Here is a 23,776-nt window from a genome sequence, read left to right on the forward strand (position 1 = left end):
CCCAATTCCACCCTCTTACCCATGACTAAGGAGACTTTACTTAGTTACAGATGGCAGCAATTATCTCTGTTTCTATTTCAAATTACAGTCATGTTTGTGTGTGTATTCTTCAAATGCTAGTGGCACTATGGTCCCACCCTACTGTCTTGTTTAGCCTAAGTTAGTTACAATGCCAAAGCTAGTTTAGAATAGCTCTAATCGGGTCTCCCACACAAAGCAAAATAGTTGGAACAGTTAGCCTATTTCTTCCCATCCACTCAATATCATTCAAGCCAAAAGCCTTGCTTCAAGGTTCCATGGAAAATATTAGTTATTTTTATATATACAAGTCATCTCTGAATTAGTTTAGAAACACATTTTTTTTTTTATCATAGGATGAGGCTAGAGAGATTTCTAGAACCACCCAGGTGGAAATTGAGCTAATTCAGTATAGGCAATTTGGACTGTTTCTAGTCTTTCTCATGAGTAAAAAAAATAGACTGAACTCAGGATTAATGCTTGTTTTTGGAGGTATGTATGATTAAGCATGATTAAGTCTTATCCATTAGTTCATTAGTCTTATCCAATAACTCACTAAAAAAATCTTATTCTTTCTCTTTTCGGAATTGCTTTTAAGTTTTCTCCTCTGCTTTCTATTACTGTTGTTCTTTGATGGGGTTTGGGAACCAGTGGTTTAAAGGTTTGCTTCTAGAGTCAGATGGATTTGAGTCTAAATCCCTTTCCTTTATAGCTGTGTCACCTGGGTGGATCACAGTCTCCCTATGCCTTGCTTTTCTTGAAGATAAGGTGGTGACAATAAATAGTTTATTCTTCACTGTACAGTTGGGAAAATTAAATAGTATACAAAATAAAAATGTTTAGGATAGCACACTATAGAAAGAAACTGCTCAAGTGATGTGAGCTATTTTGTTGTTGATGGTAAGATAATGCTGTATTTTGTTGTTGGTGAGATAGTGCTTTGAGGATTTGGATGATACAACTAACAGAGATAAAAGTGAAACCATTGGATTTCACAATTTCTAGTATGACAATACTAGAAATTTCTATCAATGTCTAAGGAACATTGTCATCTGAATAATTGACAACCCAGATAATTTTTTTGTTGTGTTTTTTCCTGTTGGGGGAGGTGGTGCTGTCCTGGCCATTGTAAGGTGTTTAGCAGCCCTCCTGCTATCTACCCACTAGATGCCCTTAGTACTCCTTCTCCTACTGAGTTGTGACAACCAAAAATGTCTCCAGGCATTGTCAAATGTCCCTTTGCGGGAGCGAATAGCTGCTGGTTAAGAACCATGTTTATAGGCAAATTATGATTGTAAGTCACTTCCTCAGTCTTAGGGTCTCATGGTTACCCTGGTCATTGCTGAGACTTGTGAAATGTAGTTAAAGGAATTTTCTTGGCTTTGCTGGACTGGGATCCCTATAACATTTAAGGAAGTGTGTTCCTTATTAATGATATTAATAGTTTTATTTTTGCTGACAGTGTACCCAACCAAGATAAATGTAACATTCCAGTGGGCTACCAATATAATTCTGGAATGGAGGCCAAGGGTGATTTGCATTTCCTTGTTATTTCATTTGCTACTTTTGATCCAGCACTGAATTCTGCAGGAGGAAAGAAGGAATTTTCATTAACAATAAATGCCATTTTGAATAAATTTTCTTAGGGATCATTAAAGGCAAAGTATGGAACTGAGGAAAATAAATGGCAGAAAAATATTATTCACATAAAATAAATGTGCTAACCAGCAAGAGTGATTCAAAGGCACTTCTCTGCTCTCCAGATTCTTTGAAATTTGCCCATTTTTTCCCCTTTGGGAAAAATTGGATTTTGAATTTCATGATGATATTTTGTTGGATTATAAAACATATTGTATTTAGATTTGTGATGTGAAGAATTCCATCTGCACCATTCATTGGAGGCAATGCCACTTACAATGGTTGCAGAGGCCTATTATTATTCATTTATCTGGTTAATGAAAGCAAATTAAACTGAAACAGTTTAACCTCGATTTGGAGAATTCAGTTAACTTTTTTATTTCTTAGAGAGGTTTGTGTAGGACAAAAAGTAGTGCACATTTTGTATAGAAGCAGTTCCTTTTTGTCTTCCTGAATACACATCAGATGTCCTCTCAAAGGACCCTCTCCCCAGTTGGGTGCTAGAGGTAAGTAGTATAATAAAATCCACAATGATTTTCAATCAGTTGCTTTAGACTTTTGTCCCAACCCAAGTTAATAGTGACAGTAAATTTAATGAGTTGGCATTGTACCATTTATAGATGCTATGATTCCTGGAGGGAAGACCTCTGTGACAATGAACATAAATTGCTGGCTCAACCGGGGGGGACCAGTTATGTAACTTCACTTGGCAGCTATTGTCATGGCCACTTAAATGTCAAGACTTTTGATATCCATTTGTAACCATAACCTTACATTTAAAAATAACCCTATTTCCTTGGCAGTCATCCTAACCTAATTAGGAACTAACGTAGACGTGTACATTTCTTGTAAACACATCAGCCAACCATAGGATCTAGCCAGGGCTAGAGCATGATTTGAGCTTGATTGAGAGGTTTATCTTTTTCCTCGTTCCTATAATGCACTTACAGGTCTGGATTATATTCAGCAGTACTGCTTTTCCTTTTATTTCCCAGTTTTGACATTTTAAATTGACTGACTTTCTTGTTTTCATCTTCTTGCTCCTCTATGGCCATTGTTTTTCTCTTCCTACTACATTTTGCCCCCAATTTCCGCCCCCCATCCCTGACCCCCCGTACCTTCACTCTTACAACTTTATTATTGCAACATTTTAAAAAAGATTTATTTATTTATTTATACAAGAACTGGGGTACAGGCCATAGGCGCGGGAGGATGAGAGAATTCACCAGAGACAGAGTGGGAGCAGAACAGTCAGACGGACCTAAATACACTGCTGAGTGGAGCAGCGGGTGAGACATGAGAGGTCTGTGTGCCATGTGGTATCTCCCTGGCCCGCCAGGAATTGAACCCGCACAGCAGAGGCTGCAGACAGCTTCACAGCACTGCGCCCAACCCACTGTGCCACCAGGGAAGTCCCATTATTGCAACATTTATAGAAGAACTAATTTGACAGCCTCTAGACAGTGAGAAAGAAGATTTAATAATGACATCAGAGACTATCATTAATTTACAGTGAATTATGTATTATTACAAGTTTGATTTTTTTTTTTTTTAAGCCATCATTTGAAAGGAGAGCCGCTCTGTTCCCTGTATAGCTCTGGAGGTAGCTGTCGCTGGATGAGCACACAGGATAAGTTGCCAATCCAGATGTGACACATGGTGAAATGGGTACTTGCAAGTGGTTGGGCATACAGTTCTACCCTACAAATGGGTTGTGGTGGACCAAGTAGTTTAGATTTTGCAAACCACCAATGATACAGTCATAATCACCAATTTGGGTGTTAAAAAGTGGTAATAATAATAATAATAACTAGTTTTAAGAGTCTATGTGCCCAGTTTTATGCCAAGCACTTGACCTGTTCTTTACACAGTCTTAACCAACAATCCCATGAAAATTAGAATCATTTTCATCACCATTTTGAGATGAAGCCAAGTCTCAAGGAAGTTAAGTAGCATTTGTATAACCATGCAGTTAGTAAGTGTGATTCCCAAATCTATATTATTGGCTACCATATTTAACTGTTTTCCCACTAAATTTGAATAATTCTTTTCATAATATATTAGAAAAAGAGTATGAAAAATTGTACAGCTAGAGATGGAAAAATATTGGTCCTGGAAACTCTCCATCTGACTAAGAAAATCCTTGTTGGTTATTGGTATTTTCTGTGCCTTAAATTACTCCCTGGTTTTGAATTCAGCTTATTAATTTGGTAAGATTTTTATTGATTTTAAAACAAGTTACTTGGATTAAAATATAAGATATGCTCGATGTAAAAAGAACTTAACCATAAAAATCTACAATCCTTCCCCCCACGCCTCCCCCTCCAAAAAAAAAAACAGAAAAATTATTCCCTGGGTACTACCAGGTTTTAGCAAATGGTAAATGTGGATCTGGCTTTTCTTTTAAGCTTTGGTCCATGTCATCTGTAAAACTTGTTCTTTCAAACTATTTCTTCTACCAACTGTGAAAACAGAAAATTCTGTTCAACACAGAAATGAGCATAACATGCCAATACCTCCTTTTCCTGTGACACATAGTCTTGGGAATGTATTCAGCTAATGGGAAATGACAGGTAATGAGGCTAGAATAAGAACACAGTTACTGAACTTCAAATTGTGAACTAGATGGTAATGCTGTTGGCCAACAGATCCTCCAGGTTTAAGATAAAAATATTTTATGAGTTAATAGTTGTTTAGAGACTTGATGTGAAAGTAAAAAATGTAGACGATTAAAATCCGAGTTTTGTTGTGGTCATTCTTACAATATTTATAGGATGTGTTGCTGTTGTGCAGATAATCAGGGATCTAGTTCTAAGTGCTGCCTGTGTGGCTTGGGAAAGCCTCAAAGCATAAGAGACAAATGGGGGAAGAGAAAAACCAGAAGGGTAAGAAAACGAGTAAGAAAACAGAGCAGGAAAAGGGAGGGTGGAAAGAGGAAGGAAGACTTGGATGGAAGTAAAATTGATGGCTATCTTCATGGTGAGAATAATTAACTGTTGTCTTGGGCAGATGCCAATACCATAGTTCAATTCCTCTAGAGCCTGGTGTGGTAGAGTTTATTTAATTGGTGAGTGATGATGGGATCACATCTTTATGATGGGATGACAAGCCACTTGAGGAGCAATTCTCTTTTCCCCCTTTCTTTTTCATTAGACAAACAGGCAGCATATGAGTCAGCTTCCCTGCCCCTTGCTGTTTGCATATCACAGTATATCCTGGCAGTCTTCTGTATCAGAGCACTGAAGGCCGCCTTTGTCTTCTGGTAAGTGACACAATGTTCTTTTGGTGAGATAGACAGGTGTGTACAATCGGTGCCCTGTGTTGTCTCTAATCTTTATGTGTTTCAAATAATGCTGTAAGGGCCAATATGGGTATGCCATGTTGTGCATGAGCAGGTTTAAATGTTGGACAAATTCCCAGACAGGTTTACTGAATGCCAAATTGATGTCCCAAAAGCAGCGTGTAGCTATTCTTTAACCCACTGAATTCATACTGACAACAATGAACATTTAATAAGTGTTTACTATTTGCCATCTATTGTTCTAAGAGATTTAAGAGCCATTGTATTTAATTTACCCTAGGGATAAGTATAATTATGTCTACTATGCACATAAGGAAAAGGAGACACAGAGGTATAAATAACCCACACTATGTAACAGATATGGGAAGTGGTCAGCCAGGAGCCACGCTCTGGCAGCCTAACCTCAGAACCTGCATTCTTACTGTCACAATCTGCTGCTCCTCTGAAGCTGGGCAGGTCACCAATGGCCTTCTTGTTTCCAAACCCAACAATTTCCAGTCCTTTTCCTCATCTTTTCAACCTCATTCCTGGGTTCACTCTAAGAAACTACAGTCTTTGAAGAGCCTCTCCCAAATTACCCCTTATTATGGGTATTTTAGTCTTTTAATACAGGCAGAAGTGAGGAAAGAAAACATGGTCATTTCCAAAATGATTTGGAAAGAAAAATTCCATGTACTATGTCAGTTCAGACTTGATGAAAAAGCCCTTGAAGAAAAATTGAAAGTGTCAATGAGTAGTCTTGAAAATGTTCTTCCATTTTTTAATGGTGTTAGAAATTGCTAAAAATTTCTATTAAAATTTGGAAAGATATTATTTTTATGACATTTTTAGTTGGGGAAATTTCCCATAGCATTCCTAAATTCTTATACTTTATTCACATAAATACTTCAGCAGTATCATTTATAAAATGAATATATTTTATGTATTTCTGATATTGTCTATATTTTGTATATTTCTAATACTATACATCAACTTTTTGCCCTGACCTTGAGAATTCAAGGTAATAAATGATACCTGACTCTGGTTAAATCTTAACAAATAAAGGAGAATATGCGAGTAAATACAGCATATAGCAATCAATTTTAGTTTTATGATAAGGTGGAAGGTGAAAAGCTAAAAATCTACTATCCAAGCACATGTTAGAAAGTAATTAAAAAATGACCATAGTTTTGAACTAATTGCTCTTTTGCTTTGTTTCTAAGAAAGCAAATGAACTCTTGAAAGTGTAAAATATACTTAGTTGCTGAGAGCAACTAAGAGAGAGTCTGCCCTTCTCTATGCTTTTCTCCACTTTGGGGACTGAAAACCTGCAAACTACTTTCCCAGTAATGCTTTTTCAGATCTCTCTCTAGTTATCTTCTTATTAATTCTATCAGTTGGAGCTATTGGTAGGTGATTGGGAGTAGAGAAAAGCCATTTTTATTCTCCTGGCAGTTGCCTCTGGCAGTGTGAATAATTACACACACATACACACTCACACATCTATAATAATTGGTCTCTGTTCTTTGTTCTTGGCACAGAGCTCCTCAAACCCTTGTAAATGCCTAAGTGATAAGAGCACTAGTAGCACCTCTTGTTTTAAAGAGACAACTCTGGGTAAGCTTCTGGACAGCTCCTGGAAGGAAACTGGTCACCAGAAGTCCAAGCCATGATTAAAAGCTTGGAATTTCCAGGCTCCCCTCCCACCTTCTCTAAAGAGGGAGAGGGATGCAAAATGGAGTTAATAATTGATTGTGCAGATATAAAAAGCCTTTATAAAAACCCTAACAGGGGATTCAGTGAGCATTTGGGCTGGTGAACACATCACATATTGGGCAGTGACCCTCTCCAACCCCATGGGCTGGAAGCACCTTTGCTTGGAATCTTTGCAGACCTCATCCTCTGTCTCTTTTTATTTGACTTTTTATCTTTATCCTTTATCATATCCTTTAATAAATTGGTAAATGCAAGTGTGGCCCTGAGTTCTGTGAGATTCTCTAGCAAATTAATTGACTCTAAGAAGTAGGTTATGGGAACCTCAGGTTTATAGACAATTAATCTGAAGCGCCGGGGAGCAACCTGGACTTGTCATTGGCATTGAAATGGGAGCAGGCTTGTGGAGCTGAGCCCTGCACCTGTGGGATGTGATGCTATCTCCAGGGAGAGTGCCAGAACGGAATTAAATTGCAGGATATCCAGCTGGTGTCACAGAGAATTGCTCGATGGGGGGAAATCACACACACATCTGGTGACCATGTGTCAAAGTGAAATGTTCTATGTGAAAGCATAGGACACTCACAGGAGGGAAAGACTGACTTTTCCAAATTCAGGCAGGGGATGCCACTAGCCAGTGTGAGCTCTGAGTTCCTGCCCAGCCAGTGGCTCCAGTGGCAGTGACAATGGGTCTCTGCCCCCACCCTGTCACTGGAGATCCCAGCTGCAGTTCTGGCAGTGGGAGTTCCTTGTAGCCTCAGAGACCCTCACTGTGGTTCTGAGTGATTCCATTTTCCCTTTCACTCCTCTGGACCTACACACGTAGTGACTCTGCATATATTAATCTTTGGATACACTTACCTAGTCTGGCTCATGCAGTTTTTCCAACATCTTTGTAACTAATTTCCTTTTTAAATCCCCTCTGTTTGAAATGCCCAGAGTGGTTTCTATTATCTTGACAGACACCAACCATACAGTTTATGGATGTTTTTTTCTGGACCAAAACCAGAAAAGGTGGTGTCATGTTTTCATGGCAGTGGGGTACTTCGCTATCACTGATAAGCCAAAGCAAGTGACTATAAACCTAAAGTGAAAAGAATCACAGTTCTCATGCTTCTCTTGTGTGTATGCCAGTGCACCTCTCTTATCAGCATATTCTTGGATTAAACATCCAGTTATTGGTAAAATCCTTGATATTACACACAAAAATGGACTTCTTTTTCTGCTCATCTAAAAGGCAATATAGTTGGGAGTGGGGCAGGGAGGGGGGAAAGTCCAGTGAGGTAGAAAGAGCACAAAAATTTTTTGAGGTGATAGAAATATCGATTACCTTGAATGTAGCAGTGGACTCCCAGATGTATGCATGTCCCAAACTCATCAAAATGTATACATTAAGTATGTGCAGTGTTTTGTATACCAATTATGCTTCCATTAAGATGTTAAGGAAATCTTATATAAATGATGTCACAGTTCATGTATCCTTCTACAACTTGATATTTTCACTCAACGCTTTGATTTTGGGGGATCTACTCTGGACACATTTAGCGCTTTCCTGTTCATTACTTTTACTGTTCTGTGGTATTCTATGGCATGACGTGAGTCCATTTATTATTTTTAACTGTCAAATCCCAGGATTATCAATCAGGAACCTTACTATAGCCATGCTTTTCTTTATACTAGTTTGTGAACTTATCAGGTTCTATTCTGCAGTAATTGAGATAAGCGAATCCTAATTTTGTCTTTTAAAAATTATCCCAGGGGCCTCCCCGGTGGCGCAGTGGGTTGAGCGCAGTGCTGTGAAGCTGTCCACAGCCTCTGCAGCGTGGGTTCGATTCCGTGCTCTGTCTCTGGTGAATCCTCTCACCCTCCCGTGCCTCTGGCTTGTACCCCAGCTCTTGTATAAAATGAATAAATCTTTTAAAAAAATAAAAATTACCCCAGAATAGAAGAAGCCTTAGGCAAATTTTGTCATCTACTATCCTTATCCTTACTTTTAATCTCCCATGTGTTAACCTGTGCAAAGTGCTGCGAAGGGAACCTGGCACAGAGTAAGTACTAAAGAAGCATAATCTGAGGTGCAAGTAAACATTAAGGTTCAGAGTGAGAGTATTTGGGTTTGAATCTCAATCGTGCTACTGTGTGACTAGGCAAGTTAATCAACCTTTCTGTGCTTCAATTTTCTCATCTATAAAATGGGAGTATAATAATAGTCTCTACCTCAGAGGGCTGTTTTAAGGATTGAGTAAGTAAGGATATACAGAGAACATAGAACATACCAGTCAGTAGTTAGCTGTTTTTGTATTTCTGGTTCCTGTAGCCTTGCTCGAGGTCTCTTGCTCTCTGGACCCTGCCCTCTCTGCAGTTTCAGAACTCAGATACACCAACCCTTGGCAGAGTACTGGGGAGCTGATAGATCGCTCCTCTCAGTGATATTTCCCTTTAACAGCCTCATGCTGAATGAACCTGAAATATTAGGTCCTGAGGGTGAGTACAACTTCCAGGTGTGGCTCAAGTAGTATCACATTTCTGTGTCTTATCTAGGCTTGGCTGGCTGTACCCTTCCACCTTCCCTCCTAAGCCTTGTGACTTTCAAAGACAGAGACTTTCAAATATAGCTCGTTTCTCTTTTCACATAAGTAAAAAAGACAATAGGAGCTGAATTGGTGACCTGAACTTTGAAAATCTTTTCTTTTCCTTTCAGCTTAAAGCTTCTTACCTAGGACCCTCTGGCTTCCTTTAGCTGGAGGTGGGGGTGGGCACCAATGCGGAGCATTGTTTGGTAGGAAAGCCAGTCTTTCTCCCTCATTGAGCTTGCTCTGAGCAGTCCAGGAGGGTCTCATGCATGATTAGAGCTTCTGCCTCTCAGTCTGATGCTCTCAGCTCTTGCATCCACTGTTCCATGTACCCTTTGTTCAGTGAGCTTCGCTGCCCATTTGCTGTTAGCCCTGCTGCCCTCTGACCATCTGGCCCTCTGCTCCTCTCCCCACCCCCAGCTCAGACCCACAATGGGTCCTCTGGAAGCTGACTTTCTTGAAGGTCACTTTACCAGGCTTTGTCTGTACGTAGGCAGCTTTTCTTTCTATGCTGTTCTTTCAACGGCCAGTCCAGTCTAGTTGCCTTTAGGGAAACCCAGTCCCATATAATGGACACACACTCCAACGACAACAGCTCATCAGATTGAAGTTTTCTTTTTTTACAGAGCCGCTGGCCCCATGCAGATCAGGGTCCCTGTCTGTTCCATGTCAGGAAATGGTCTGGACTGCTCAGACCATGGGTGTCCTTTAGAGGGAGGGGTGGTCCAACTCTTCAAGTCATCCTGAAAGATGCCTCTTTCTATCCAAGTTAAAAACAGCTGCTTGAATTTCAATGTGGGCATGAGAGTCACTTTGGAAACTGAAAGCCCAGAACCTGTAAAGTTTAAAAAATGATAATTATTTGAGTATTCAAAGAAGAACATTCCTGTGAAACCACATAAATGAAAAGTATCAGTGACAAAAAAAATCTGAAATCACTATTACACAAAAATACTAGACTATGTGCTGTGTCTACAGCATAAAAGGAGTTTTGGAGCCTTCAGGACTTACAAATATCTAAAAAGCCCCTTGTAACACCATTCTCTTCGTGATATTATATATTAACCAAGTATTCATTGGTACCATAAATGATATTGAGACTGTTGTTGACTATTGCCAGACACTGCTATAAACTAGGATTTGATGTTGAAGGACAGGGAGCTCCTTGCTCTCATGGAGTTTTTGTATTCTACTTATTTCAGATTTTGGTTAGATTCCAGGAGGTTTGGAAATCTAGTTATTTTGTACCCAGCAATGGTGACTCTTCCTAATGTAAAAAAAAAATATGTTATAAGAGACAGTGATCTGTTTGAGGATATAGGTAAAAAGAATATTCAGGAGCTGCTGGGGAAGTCAGATGTTGGAATAGCAAAAATATAATATGAAGAATGTTATGATCACATATATAAGCAAAGTATAGACTCTGGATATTAATCAGATTTCACAAGAAGGTAGACTTAATAACAAGCTAATAAATGAGTTTTAGAAAATAAAGAAAGATGGGCTCACCAGACCAGAAACTTCCAGAATGAGAATCCATGAAATATCCTGGGGGTACTTTGAGGATAGTTCAGGACATCTGAGAGGAGTCTCGAACAGCAGATATTGGAAGACCTCCTTCCTTGAGCATAAGAAGTGAAGGCAGGCCATCCAAGGGTCATAATATCTAGGGGGAGGGAGGAGGCATTTCTAAAATAATAAACTATCCAGAAACCCAGGTTCATAACTTGAGAAGGTCTGCTGTCTGGTTGGGCTTTGGGTAATTGCAAAACAGAAAGATCAAGTTGTTAAAATAATTCAAATTCCTACTAGAAGTAAGCAATATTATTAGCAGAAATCCCTTACAATTCAAAGTTTATTATATGAAAATCATCCAATAATTGGTAGAATTTGGGAGGAATAATATATAGTTCCTTTTCCAGTTCTCACTTAAGAAAAGGAAAAGACTTTAGTCAGGTTGAAAGGGGTCAGAATAGAGCAGGAAAATTTTATTCAGCTTCAGAAGACTCTTGATTTCATTCTAATAACAACACTGTCTTTCATATATAATATGAACCTATTGAACCACCATTAAGAGGAAGTATCTTTGAGGGTTTCCCCAACCACCTCCTTAGAGGTGAGGTAATTGGGTCCATGCCCTGTTCTCACTGGGTCACTCAATAGCTAACAGTGCTGGTTACCAAACATCAGACTGTGTAGAAAGTAATAGAAATCTGAAAATTCTTAACATGTGGAATATGGTTCCAACGTTCCTAGTATTTGAAATCTTGAAAGAAGGACATAAGATAATGAAGGTTTGGTCAGACACCAGTTCTCCTGCCCCTCTACAAACCTGGAACTTCAATAGAAGAAAAATGGGTAAGCAACTGAGATGAGATGTTTCTCCAAAGTAAAATTAGGATAGTTCACTGAAAAGCAACTTTCCAAAAGTCAATTTATCAAAATTGATGAAGTATAAAGGATTTTTTCAAAGCTTTAGTTTCACCATAGCCTTTTCACTTCAGTCATTATTATTATTTTTTTTAAAGATTTATTTATACAAGCACTGGGTACAGTCAGAAGCGCGGGAGGGTGAGAGAATTCACCAGAGCCAGAGCGGGGAGCAGAGCAGGCAGAAGGACCGAAGTACACTGCTGAGGGGAGCAGCGGGCGGCGGGAGAGGTCCAGCCGGGGAGCAGCCGGGGTTCGCTGCGGGCAGCTTCGCAACCCAGCACTCAACTGCTGCACCACTGGGGAGGCCCTTCACTTCAGTCATTATACAAAGGATTTATCCCTCCAATTTAGCGGCATGCTAATTTCATGCATATTTTGCAATTCAGATGCCTAATATTTGTCAAATGCTTAATGCTTTGTTTGTGAAGGGGAGGTCTTTTTCTTAAATCCAGTTTAAAGGCTTTTCTATTTTTGGTGGGTTTTGGTCCCAACCCTGAATTTGCCTTTAAATGGACGCAGCAAGAGTTCCTGTAGCCTTAGGATATGGAGTTGATGTTTTACTCCAGATGGTGTTTTGGTGAGTTTGCCAGGTGGCAAAGTGGCTTTGAATAAGTTGATTTCAGCACATTAACTCAATGCAATTTAAATTAACCGAGAACACTTGAAACTACCTCTTAATTTTCTATTCTTTTAATAGAAAGAATAGACTTCTATTCTTGAAGTCATCATATCTCTGAAATATAAACTCAGAAACCATTGCATGATTTAGTAACATTTAAAAACTTTCCCATTATCTTTCCTCCCAGTATTGATGGTAAATAGTAGTAAAAATAATCCTTAATACAATTTTTGAAAACTTACATTTTAAATCTCTTCAAGGAATAGAGCACAGTCTAAACAAACATGGAAATGCTATCAGGCACTTAGACTCCAATTCCAAAACAGGTTAAGTAGACACTTAACTTCTTAATACTCAAATGTTTATTTCTGTAAAACAGAGTTGAAACATTACTTCTACCTTCCTTATAAAAACATAGTAAAGGAATTTGAGGTGGTAAAGTAGTTAATGTAATCACTGAGGAGGGAGAGTATCATCAATTTCATGTGCTCCAATTTAGTATTTTCCTAGCACCTTTGTTGAAAAAATCCTGTTACCTACTATAGGATATTAAAGTGACCAAGACACAGTTTCCACCCTCAATAAGCAATCGCTTTAGTCAGATGAATAAAATAAATGCTTAATACTAGGGAGTAGAATGCAATAAATGCTGAAAGATAATAGAAATAAAATACATTGATGATTTCAAGGAGATAAATTAACACTGGAGACATCTCTGGAGAAGTATGAATAGATGAAAAATAGGAAGGGTATTATGAGAAAATCTACTTGAAAAAAGGCATGGTTTTGGGAAACTATACCATCCATGTGTGAACAATGTGTTGGGAAGAAATGGGGAACCACAGTGGAGATTCAGATGGGGTCGCACTGCTCTATTTGGTAGGTATTGAAAACTGAAGATTGTAAGACCAAGATGTAAAGGTAAAATATTGATACAAAAATGTAGTTAACCTGGTAGTAGTGTTTGGGATAATTCAGAGAAAGATGTACAGTGTGGAATCAAAGAAGTTTTAAGTATTTCAAAGCAAAGATCAGATAGCAGATAGAACTTGGAACCTCTTTCTCAGTGTTAGAAGTCTGGTGAATATAGTCACAGATGAAGGGTGGGGTGGGACAAAAAGTAAACTCTGCAGCACTTTTCCTTTCAAACTGACTCTTGCTGACTTCTTAGGTTTATTGTCCACTGTTTCCCCACACTCATCTTTATAGCTTGTACAGCACCATGCACATCACCCCAACTATTCCATAATAATCCCAGTACCTCCCTTTCCTTTGCTTTGCCTTCTGTCTGAAACATGTGGCCTCTTTTGCCCAGTTAATTTCTGCTGGTCCTTCTCTTTCCACCCTTTCTATCTTTCATCTTCTTACACTGATCTAGGGTTTTCTCTTATAATTTCATACCCTCTTGTAGATTTTTATGTTCTATATTGTGACTACCTAATTTCTTTTTTTTTCCTAGACTATGAACTATTGGGTGCTGGGGTCACTTGATCAAGCAGCTGGCACGGTGAGTATGTGCTCAATAAATGTTAGATGAATGTATAAATGGCCAATGTAATAAATACCTCAGACATTTTATTTGGTTACACTTGCACTTTCCTCATTTGTACAGACAAAAATGGTGGTGCATAAAAAGATCTAACCCCTTAAATGATGAGTCAAGGCAGTCACACGCACACACACACACACACACACACGTAAATACAAAAATTGTTACAGCAAATAAAAAAATATAATACAATTATGGCAAATACAGCAGTTTAGTCCACATTTTAGATGCAAATGCTAAACAGAGGGATGATTCATGGTAACACTGATCAGAGAAAGAAAGCTTCATTCACATCTTTGAAAATAATCTAGAAGAGGGAGAATTCATACTTGGAAAAAAGAGAACAAAGGAGAAAATAGTGATGGGCAAAGAGGACTAGTTTAGCTTTATCTGTTATTGGTACGTGAGAGTTTATTTTCTTTCAGGTCCATCCTGTTCCTTTTGAGATTCAAGTGAAAAACAGGAGGGCTGACATGGAAAGAGAAAACCCACTTGAAGCCATGAAACACAGACATCACAGAATTATTTCAGCAACATTTTATTGGCAGAAAAAGATTCAAAAGATAAATCAGCATGGGCCGCCTAGGGATTATGTTATGGGAATTTTGATTAGCAAATAACTAAGAATTCCTCCAAGAGGCATATTTGTAGTCATTCCTTGCTAGGGATGAAAGAGGGTGATGTAAGATTCCAGAGTAAAGTAATGTGTGATATATTTTGGAAGAAATAACTGGAAAAAAAAATAACAAGAACTTCTGGCTTAATGTTCTAGGAATATAGCGAAGCAGGCCAAGATTTTATTGAAAGAAAAAAATTGCACATTACAGAAATTAGAAGACAATGTTTCATGGGCAAAGAGGCACTGTGATATTTTAAACTGACTGAGTAAAATAGAATATGGCAATGAATATATGAATAAAAGGCATAGAAATGGGGACTAAGAAAACCAGATGTAGAAAATTCTTTTCTTGGAGAAGATAGAAGTTAATGTTCATAGATGAAGCCACTGTGAACCAGCTATCCAGTGAATTTGTGAATTCTGAGGAATTGGTTGACTTGTGCTCACATGGTTAGAGTATTGGAAAAATGGTATTAAATGCAGGGATAAAAGTATGAGTCTTGAAAGGATTATTTATTTCAGATCCTTTTACATAGATGAATAGAAAATATTAGTTAAAGAGAAGATGGAAAAATCTGCCTGCATTTTATAGAGTCAGATAAAGAGTCTCTTTAAGGGAAAAATAAAATATTTTTATTAATTAAAAGAGAACACTTAATCAGAGAGATTGGAAAACACAATGTATGGAAAACATTTTGGCAGCATGTTAACATCAACATGATTCCTCTTTTGTAACCACTAACCTGCTAGAAGGTACAATCATAGCAGGCTTTTTTATCTTTTTATTTTATTTTTAGAGTTAGGAGACTCAAAAGGACACTGCTATAACTCAATCCTGCTGGCAACATTATATTGTGACACAGATTCCAAGAACTGTATTATATGTAGCAAGGGCAAAATTCCCTGAGAGTAAGATAAAATGTGAAGAGAAGAGAAAAATAATGAAAACAGACATTTTATGTTCAAAAGAGGACAATGAAAGTTAAAGTGGAACACTCTGTGAGTCACTTTGGCTGAGGCCTGAATTGTCAGAGAAAGACTTTAGAAAATTAAGATTTAGATAAAATGATGGGTCAAGAAATCCTACTTGATATCCTGATGTGTATTGGTCCAGTGGGCAGTCCAATTTAGTCAGATTTATATTTAGAAGCCAGGTTCCGCAATCATCTGCCCACTGTCTAAATTCCCTTGTTCTTAGGTGGGTTCTTTTATCCCCTAGATGCTAGGTGGGACCTCAAGTGTGAACATCACCCATTTGATAAGCACTTCAGAAGTAGTGCTGCTTGAAGTTCTGCAAGCAAGAATGGCAAACTCATCCTGGGAATACCTGTTGTTTTTAATCAAGATAAACTTGCATTTCCAAGGGGAAAGGAGTCAAATGTAATCAAGTTGGCTCCATTTGTTCTGGAGAGGGGGCGCCATGTTTGGGGGCTCAGTATTGTCTCTCTAGCTGGCAGGTTTGGCCTTTTGGCAGAGGCAATTATTTAAATCAGCTTTGGAGAGTGAGAATCCCCGCGGCCTCATGCCCCCCCCCCCCCATCTCTACCAAGGCTCCTCTCTTTGTGTATCCTTATCGAGTCTGGCGTGGTCAAGGACAGAGGCTGTTGATGTCCATTGGCTGTTTTTCTATCTACTTCTTTATTATCATGTCTGAGTTAATTGCTTTGTGTGGGTAACATGCAACAATTTCCCCCCTCCCATAGGTCCTCCACGTACCCTTTCCTACTCCTTTTTGTCCTCAGTCTTTCTATTTCTTATATCAAATTTATTCTTCTCTCAAGTCTGTTCTCTTTCTACACAAGATGGATGACCAGGTGGACTACCTGAAGTCCTGTGTTTTACATAGATTTCTTTTTTTTTTTTTTTTAAAGATTTATTTATTTATATAAGAACCGGGGTACAGTTCAGATGCGTGGAGGGTGAGAGAATTAACCAGAGACAGAGTGGGGAACAGAACAGGCAGACTGACAAAATACACTGCTGAGGGGAGCGGCAGGCAAGACAGGAGAGGTCTGCCATGCCATGTGGGACCCTCACCGGCTGGCTGTCTGGGATCTAACCAGCGCTGCAGAGGCTGGGGACAGCTTCACAGCATGGCGCTCAACCACTGCGCCACCAGGGGAGGCCCTAGATTTCTTTTTTTGGTCCCTTTCAGAGTCATTTTGATGATCCATAAAGAGGTGACTATTCATTTTTGACTTATACTTACAGATTGAGTTGATCAGTCTGTGAAACCAGCTTGACCATTTTCTTTCTTCATTAACTAATCATAATGAATTCTTTCTGGAGCCAAGGAACTGTGTCAACCCAGGGAGGTTCTGGGAGGACAAGTAGATGGCCTGAGGGCTGGGGGCAGTGTGCTTGCAACTCTGCCAGCCCCTGATTCCATTTGATGGGATCTGCCACTTGCATCTTGTTATGGAATTCTGTCTTGTTGTGGAATCTTATGATCTGGTAAGTCTGATACAAATCTCTTCCATCGTCTCACATATTTTCTGTAAGAGAAGAATCCCCTAATTTACTTCAGTTTCTGCCATTGTGTCTCTGTAATTAGCAGTTGAATATAATTTCTAATTAACATAGAAAACCTGGTATCTTACAACTTGCATCTCATGCTCACACATAAGCACCTGTTAGTCTACCAATTTGCTGCCTGTTGTGATAAAATCAGAAACTAGCACCAGAATGTAGGCCAATGATTTCTTCACTAAACACACTTCAACTCAACTGACATTTTTTTTTAGTGGCGGTTGTTGCAAGGGATTCTCAGTGAAGCTGGCTATATATCCATGTACATTCTGGTGTGAGCTCTGTATCTCAGAATAGCAAACAGTGTGCACATTGACACCCTGAGGCAACACACCTCATACGTGTACAATTGAAACAGATGCACTGGGAGATAAGCAAAAATTCCTTCATTTAATTGTGGACTCCATTTTGAAATTTGTAGGGGGCAAGAGGGGCACGGAGCAGGTTCTATGATTCAAGCAGATGGGGTAAAGGAGGAGTCCTGGAGCCCTCAGTTGCTTTTGCAGGCTTTTATTGGGATTTACCAGGTACATGGCAGGCAGAGGTGCGGGGGGGCGGGGAGCAAGTCTTCACTCTTTCTGGGCTCTCCAGCATTCTCTCACGTTCTCTCGGCTTCTCTGATTTCGTGCTTCTGCTTCTGCTTCTGTTAGTTCTTCTGGTGTCCCCCTGACACCGCTCTTATAAGCTCAGTCTCTCAGCCCAGGTGTACCCACTTACGCATGCCCACACCCTACTCCAGGTGTCCACCATCAGGCATGCATTCAGGACCGCAGGGATCCATCATCAATCCTGATGGCAAGAGGGCAGAAAAGCCTGATACTTTTTACCTTACCCTACAAATTTAAATATGTGATTATTGACTGAGGTTACTGGTAAGTCTCCTTTTCAGTAATCCCTTAACAACTTCATTATCATAGTCTTGGAAGCATGATAGTGACAAATTATCACACATGATTTGGTTTCACAGACTTTTGTAGTCACAGTAGTGCCTGATACTTTGTTTACATCCAAGCAAAATGAAAACCTTTCATTATATCCTGCTCTGTATGCCATTTGCCTGACGTCAGACTTTGCTATGCACAAAGCAGTTGTTTTATACATAGATTATTCAGTTTCAGAGAACAGATTGAATGAACTGGTTTATCAACACATGTGGTAAGGGCTAAGTCAGTCTGTGGTAGGTATTACTATTTGTACTTGGGTTTGTTCATCATATTCTACTTCCTTTCAACCCCCGAGTCCATAGTGTTTATCAGAAGATATTTTGTATGGGTGGCATTGTATCGATATATAACTTACTCAACAGAGTGGAGTAAATCTTTAAACATAGTTCTTATTAGTGCTAAAACTACTTAGATAAGCCCCAACCGGAACTGCTATAGCTCTCTATCTGTAGGAAATCATGGAATAAACACCAGTGGCTACTCACTGCTGTAGATCCCATAAATTATTAAACTTCCTAGTGAGGGTAAAAAAAAAAGTTCTTCAATATCATATTATTCTTGGGAAGTACTTTATTCTGCATGTATACACAACTTTGCTTATCATGTGAATTCAACTGGCATTAATTCTATTAGAAATTCTGCGGCAGAAACCTTTCCTCCTTGCCAAGTGATTGAATGGTGCAATTCTCATGATGTTTTCAGTCTAAGGAGGTCAGACTTGTGGCTATGGCAAGGGTAGTGCTTTCTTAACTACAGAACTTGATTTTCTTAGCTTGCTTTTCAAGGAAATGTACTGTGAAGAAATTGTATGACTGGTCAAGTTGAAGCCATTTCTAGCTGAATTGTCTGCATATTAGCCACAGATGATCATCTAAACCAGGACAATAGTTAGATGTTGCACTTTTGAAAAAAAAAAAAAAAAAAGACCTGGCAATTAGGCATGACCAGGTTAGTATCTTAAGTTCCTATGGGATTAGAAAGGGAAGAATCTAAGAAACAACTATTGTCAGCAGTGACTGAATCCTAAAGAAAACAGATGAAGAGGGAAGGGGGCTGCAGAGGGTGAAACTGAGGTTAACATCACTAGTGGGACTCAGGATTGCCCAGGTTTCCTTTCCTTGCATGTCAATCCTCGGGGGGGTGAATTAGACTCTCTCCTGGCTTGTCCTTCCTTTTGTTTTACTTATTCTAAGGACAGTGTATTAGCATTTCATTCCATTGGAAGGAGGAGGAAAAAAGGTCATCCCTCTATGCTTCAATTACCTTATGGGCATATTTGATATTAAAAATATTTAACAACTGGGCCTCCTCAGTGGCGCATGTGGTTGGGCGAGCGCTGCACTGTGAAGCTGTTCACAGCCTCTGCAGCGCCGGTTTGATCCTCACTGGCTGGTGAGAATCCCACATGGTGTGGCAGACCTCTCCTGTCATGCCCCCTGCTCCCCTCAGCAGTGTATTTCTGTTGTCTGCCTGTTCTGCTCCCCGCTCTGTCTCTGGTGAATCCTCTCAGCTTCCCAGCTCTTGCATAAAAATAAATAAATCTAAAAAAAAATATTTAACAATTGGTATGGCATGAGCACTGGTCCATCAGGAAAAGCCTGACTGTTAAACAAAATGATCATGAGCTGCAGATATAGTGGCCATACAGTTGACTGTCCAAATCAGAATATTTTGACAGTGGAAGGAAGTGCTATCGGTAATTGCACCAGAAGCAGAAGCATAAACTGGGCACATTTCAAGTAAACTGGGCTGTATAGTGACTCATAAACAGACATAAGACTCTACTGGTGTGTACTGGTTGAAAAATTAAAAGATTGGTTTGGGGTCTTTTTCAAATTGATAACATTTTGTGCATGTACTGAACACATTTAATTTTAAGAACAGTTGATAAATTATCTACAACTGGCTTCTAGAATACATTTCTGGGGAATCTCGTCCTGCCTGAGGGAGCGGCCTACAGACACACCTGCGTGTGGAGAGGCAGCTGGTTGTAGACTCTTCTAAATGAAGTGGAGATAGATGTAGCTCGAGATAAGGCGTAAATACAGGCGTAGATTCTAAACATGATCATAACATTTCTTATAGCCAGTCTTTTTCAACTTTACCGATGATGAAATTGAGGTTTCGGAAGGGTGAGTGATGTGAAAGTGGCCACAGGTGACTTAGAAACAGTAATTAATTTTCTCTCCATTTCAAAGGCGAGGACCCTGAAATCTAGGTGTTGACATGGTTGATTTCTTCTGAGGGCTCTCTTGCTTGGAGTCAGTGATCTTCCATGTTTTCACATGGTCTTCTCTCTGTGGTTGTCTGTGTTCTTAGCTTTCATGAACATTCCTGCTCTATTGGGTTAGAGCCTATCCCGATGACCTCACTTAATCTTAATTACCTCTTAAAGATTTTATTTCCAAATTCAGTCAAGCTTTGAACTATTAGAGGATTAGGATTTCATTAATTGAATCTGGGGGGAACCAAATTCACTGTATAAGAATACTTCTGTCATTTTTTTGCGTATCTGTGCATATGGGACATATTTATAAAAATATTGGGTAAATCGCTAGAAAAATAGAATTTATAGATTAGATAAATAGCTAATCAGATTTATTAATAGGCTAGACTAATGTTTTCAGAGGTCCCTTATGATAATTAATCAGGACTAAGCAAAATTTTAAGAGGAAATTAAAAGAGAAAAGGAATGAACTATGGTAGAAATAAATAAAGAGGGAAAGGGAATGAAGCCTAAAGAAAAACAGAAGATAAAATGAAATAAGATTTGCAGAAGGTGATCAGGAAATAGAATTGTTTTGTTTGTGCATTTGTGTCTGTGTTTTTCTAATAGTGATGTTGGAATTATTACATGTGGTTCAATTTATTCTATTAATAAAATCTGATGATTTAAGACATTACAAAGAGGGAATGGAAAAACATCATATTTTCCCGGCCAAACCAAACCCAGCTTTTAACTCCTATTTTCAAAACTTGGCATCCTATAGGTATTACTTTAGCCAACTGCTAGTATCACAGAAACCACCAAAACCTCAGGTGAAAAAAGAACCCTAATGATTTTGAATTAAAGAAAATTCTAATTTAAAAATGAAATATTTTTGAATTAGTATATAGGTTTAGACTACTTGTATTTCCAGTATTTCCTCTTACTCTACATTTAGGATAACATTGACTGGACCAAATAAATCTAAGTTTGGAAAGATTAAACTTAGCAAAAGTTGTAGAAAAATAAGCACATCCCTTCATCTAATTTTTAACTTAAATGATCCCCACCAAAAGGTAGAAATAATGGATATTTTTCATGCTTGCCTCATAAACTTTTTGTATTAGGTTCTTGCAAGAAGTGGGAGCACCATACAACTAATCCATGAACAATTTAGCTCCACTCAAGCATTTAGAAAGTAAATGTTATCCATTTTCATATATTTAAAGATTTTCAGCCCCAAATATTTTAACCATAGAACTTGCAGCATACAGAAAAGGTGCACATAAAAGTGAAAAATGAATCTGCCACTGATAGGATACGAGTGTGCAATTAAATGGACCATGCTGGAGAGAGGAAAGATTGGCTACTGGGTGGCTGCCAGTGATATCCTCTGACGCTTCCGGCCTCATGTGTTATTGATCAGGCAGCCAGGGCTCTGGCAAGTCCAGACCAGGGAGGCAGAAAACAGATTAGATCTTACTTTCAATTATGGGGTTTGCAGGGAATGGGACATAGAACACACACTTGATCTACTGTCAAATATTTCATTTCAAAGCTTAGCACTAAATTGTAGCATAGCATTAGATTACTTACAATTTCTTCCATTTTTTTCCTTATTAGCTTATTCTGAAATTCACAGTGGCATTTTATGAAGGTATAATGTGAAGAGTGCAAAATTAAAAGACAAAAAACCTGACCCTGTGTAGCTAAGTCACCATGAACTAGTCATTTGACTACTCTAGACCTCTGTTTCCTTGTCCAAAAAATAAAATGATTGGCCCAGATGATTGTAGATCTTATGGAATAGCCTTGAATGAATGTGACTTGTAAATGTATTTATGGTAATATTGCAAGATAGTTAACAGCAACTAATAGCAAGAAGATAGGCGATTTCACTAAAATATATGTTTCTGGCTTTTCTTGAAAATTGGAAGGTCTGGTAACAGGGCCCAAAGTTTTGCAAAGCAACAATAAGCTTGTGTTGATTGAGTGCAGCAGGCTTCTTTTGATCTAATTAGGAATGTTCTTGTTAAGTTTTCCTACTGCCTGTCACAGGACCCATTCAATTTGCTGCATTTATTTACTGTGCCTGCCTATTTTAGACATTTTAGATTTTTCCATCCCTGGTTTAGAGCAGTCCTCTACAAATGTGTCTTAAAGAACCCTAGTCAGTAGAGGAACCTCAGGAAGAATCAGTAGGCTATGGATGGGAGTCCAGCCTCTCACTAGACTGTCTTCAATCAAAGAGTTTAATTTCTATTTGTTTTATATATAATATCTAATATGAATTCTGGGGCACAGACTTTTTTAGTCAATCCTTTGAAATTTTTATGTCCTTCCATAGTAATTGAATTTCTGGGGGACACATGAATGTTTAGAATAAACACTGCAACTCCCAGTATGCATTGTGCCTAGGTAGGTAGGGTCATGTGTCCAATTGCTGGTCAGTGGGATAGGAGCAGAAGTGATGTGTACAATATTTAGATTGCACCTGAAATTGGACCAGGTAAATATACTGAGCACACCAGAGATGAGAGGGCACCATGACAGAAGGGGCACCATGACTTCATAAAGCCAGTATCCTTACTAGCAAATTTACCTCTTTAGTGTTACACGAGAGAAATATTAACGTCCATCTCTCTTGTCAATGTGAATTTCAGTCTCTATTACACATATCTAAATCTGTGTCTGAATTTTCCTAGTTATTCATATTTTTTAATTGAATTAATTAGTAGTAGTAGTAGTCGTCGTATTTATTATTTTTATTGAGGTAACAATGGTTTACAACATTGTATATAGTTTGGGCATATCGGCTCACACTTTTCCCCATATATGTTACAGCACCACATCCACCATCAAAGCATCCATAATCTTCCACCATTTTTCATTCGGCTGTACCCTCTTGCACTCATCTCCCCAAGTCCACCCCTTCCCACTCCTGTTCTACAGTCAGATTTTTAGGGTTGTTTTAGTTTAGTTTTTCTTTTACTTAAATGCTTTCTCTATATTTCACATGCGAGGGATATCATTTAGTATTTGTCTTTCTTCTGACTAATTTCACTTAGCATAATCAACTCCATTTCCATCGATGTTGTCACAAATGGAAAGATTTCTTTCTTTCTTTTTCTTTTAAAGATTTCATTTATTCTTGCATACAAGAACCGGGGTACAGGCCAGAGGGGTGTGTGTGTGGGGGTGAGAGGATTCACCAGAGACAGAGCGGGGAGCAGAACAGGAAGACTGACTGAAATACACTACTGAGGGGAGCAGCAGGCGAGTCAGGAGAGGTCTGCCGCGCCATGTGGGTATTTCCCTGGCTGGCTGGGAATCGAACCTGTGCTGCAGAGGCTATGGAGAACTTCACAGCACTGTACTCAACCACCTGCGCCACCAAGGAGACCCTCTTTCTTTTTTTTTTAAAACTTGAGTAGTATTCCATTATGTATATCTGCCCCATTTTCTTGGTCCACTTATCTTACTTTGGCCACTTAGGTTGTTTCAATAGTGTGGCTGCAATGAACATAGGAGTGCATATATCCTTTTTAATTAGTGTTGTTGTTTTTTTATCTTTCGAGTCAATACCTAGGAATGGGATTACTGGATTTTAAGGCAAATCACTTTTAAAATTTGAGAAACCGCTATACTGTTTACC

Source organism: Talpa europaea, assembly GCF_964194135.1.
Source record: "Talpa europaea genome assembly, chromosome: 15".
In the NCBI taxonomy this organism is placed as follows: Eukaryota; Metazoa; Chordata; class Mammalia; order Eulipotyphla; family Talpidae; genus Talpa; species Talpa europaea.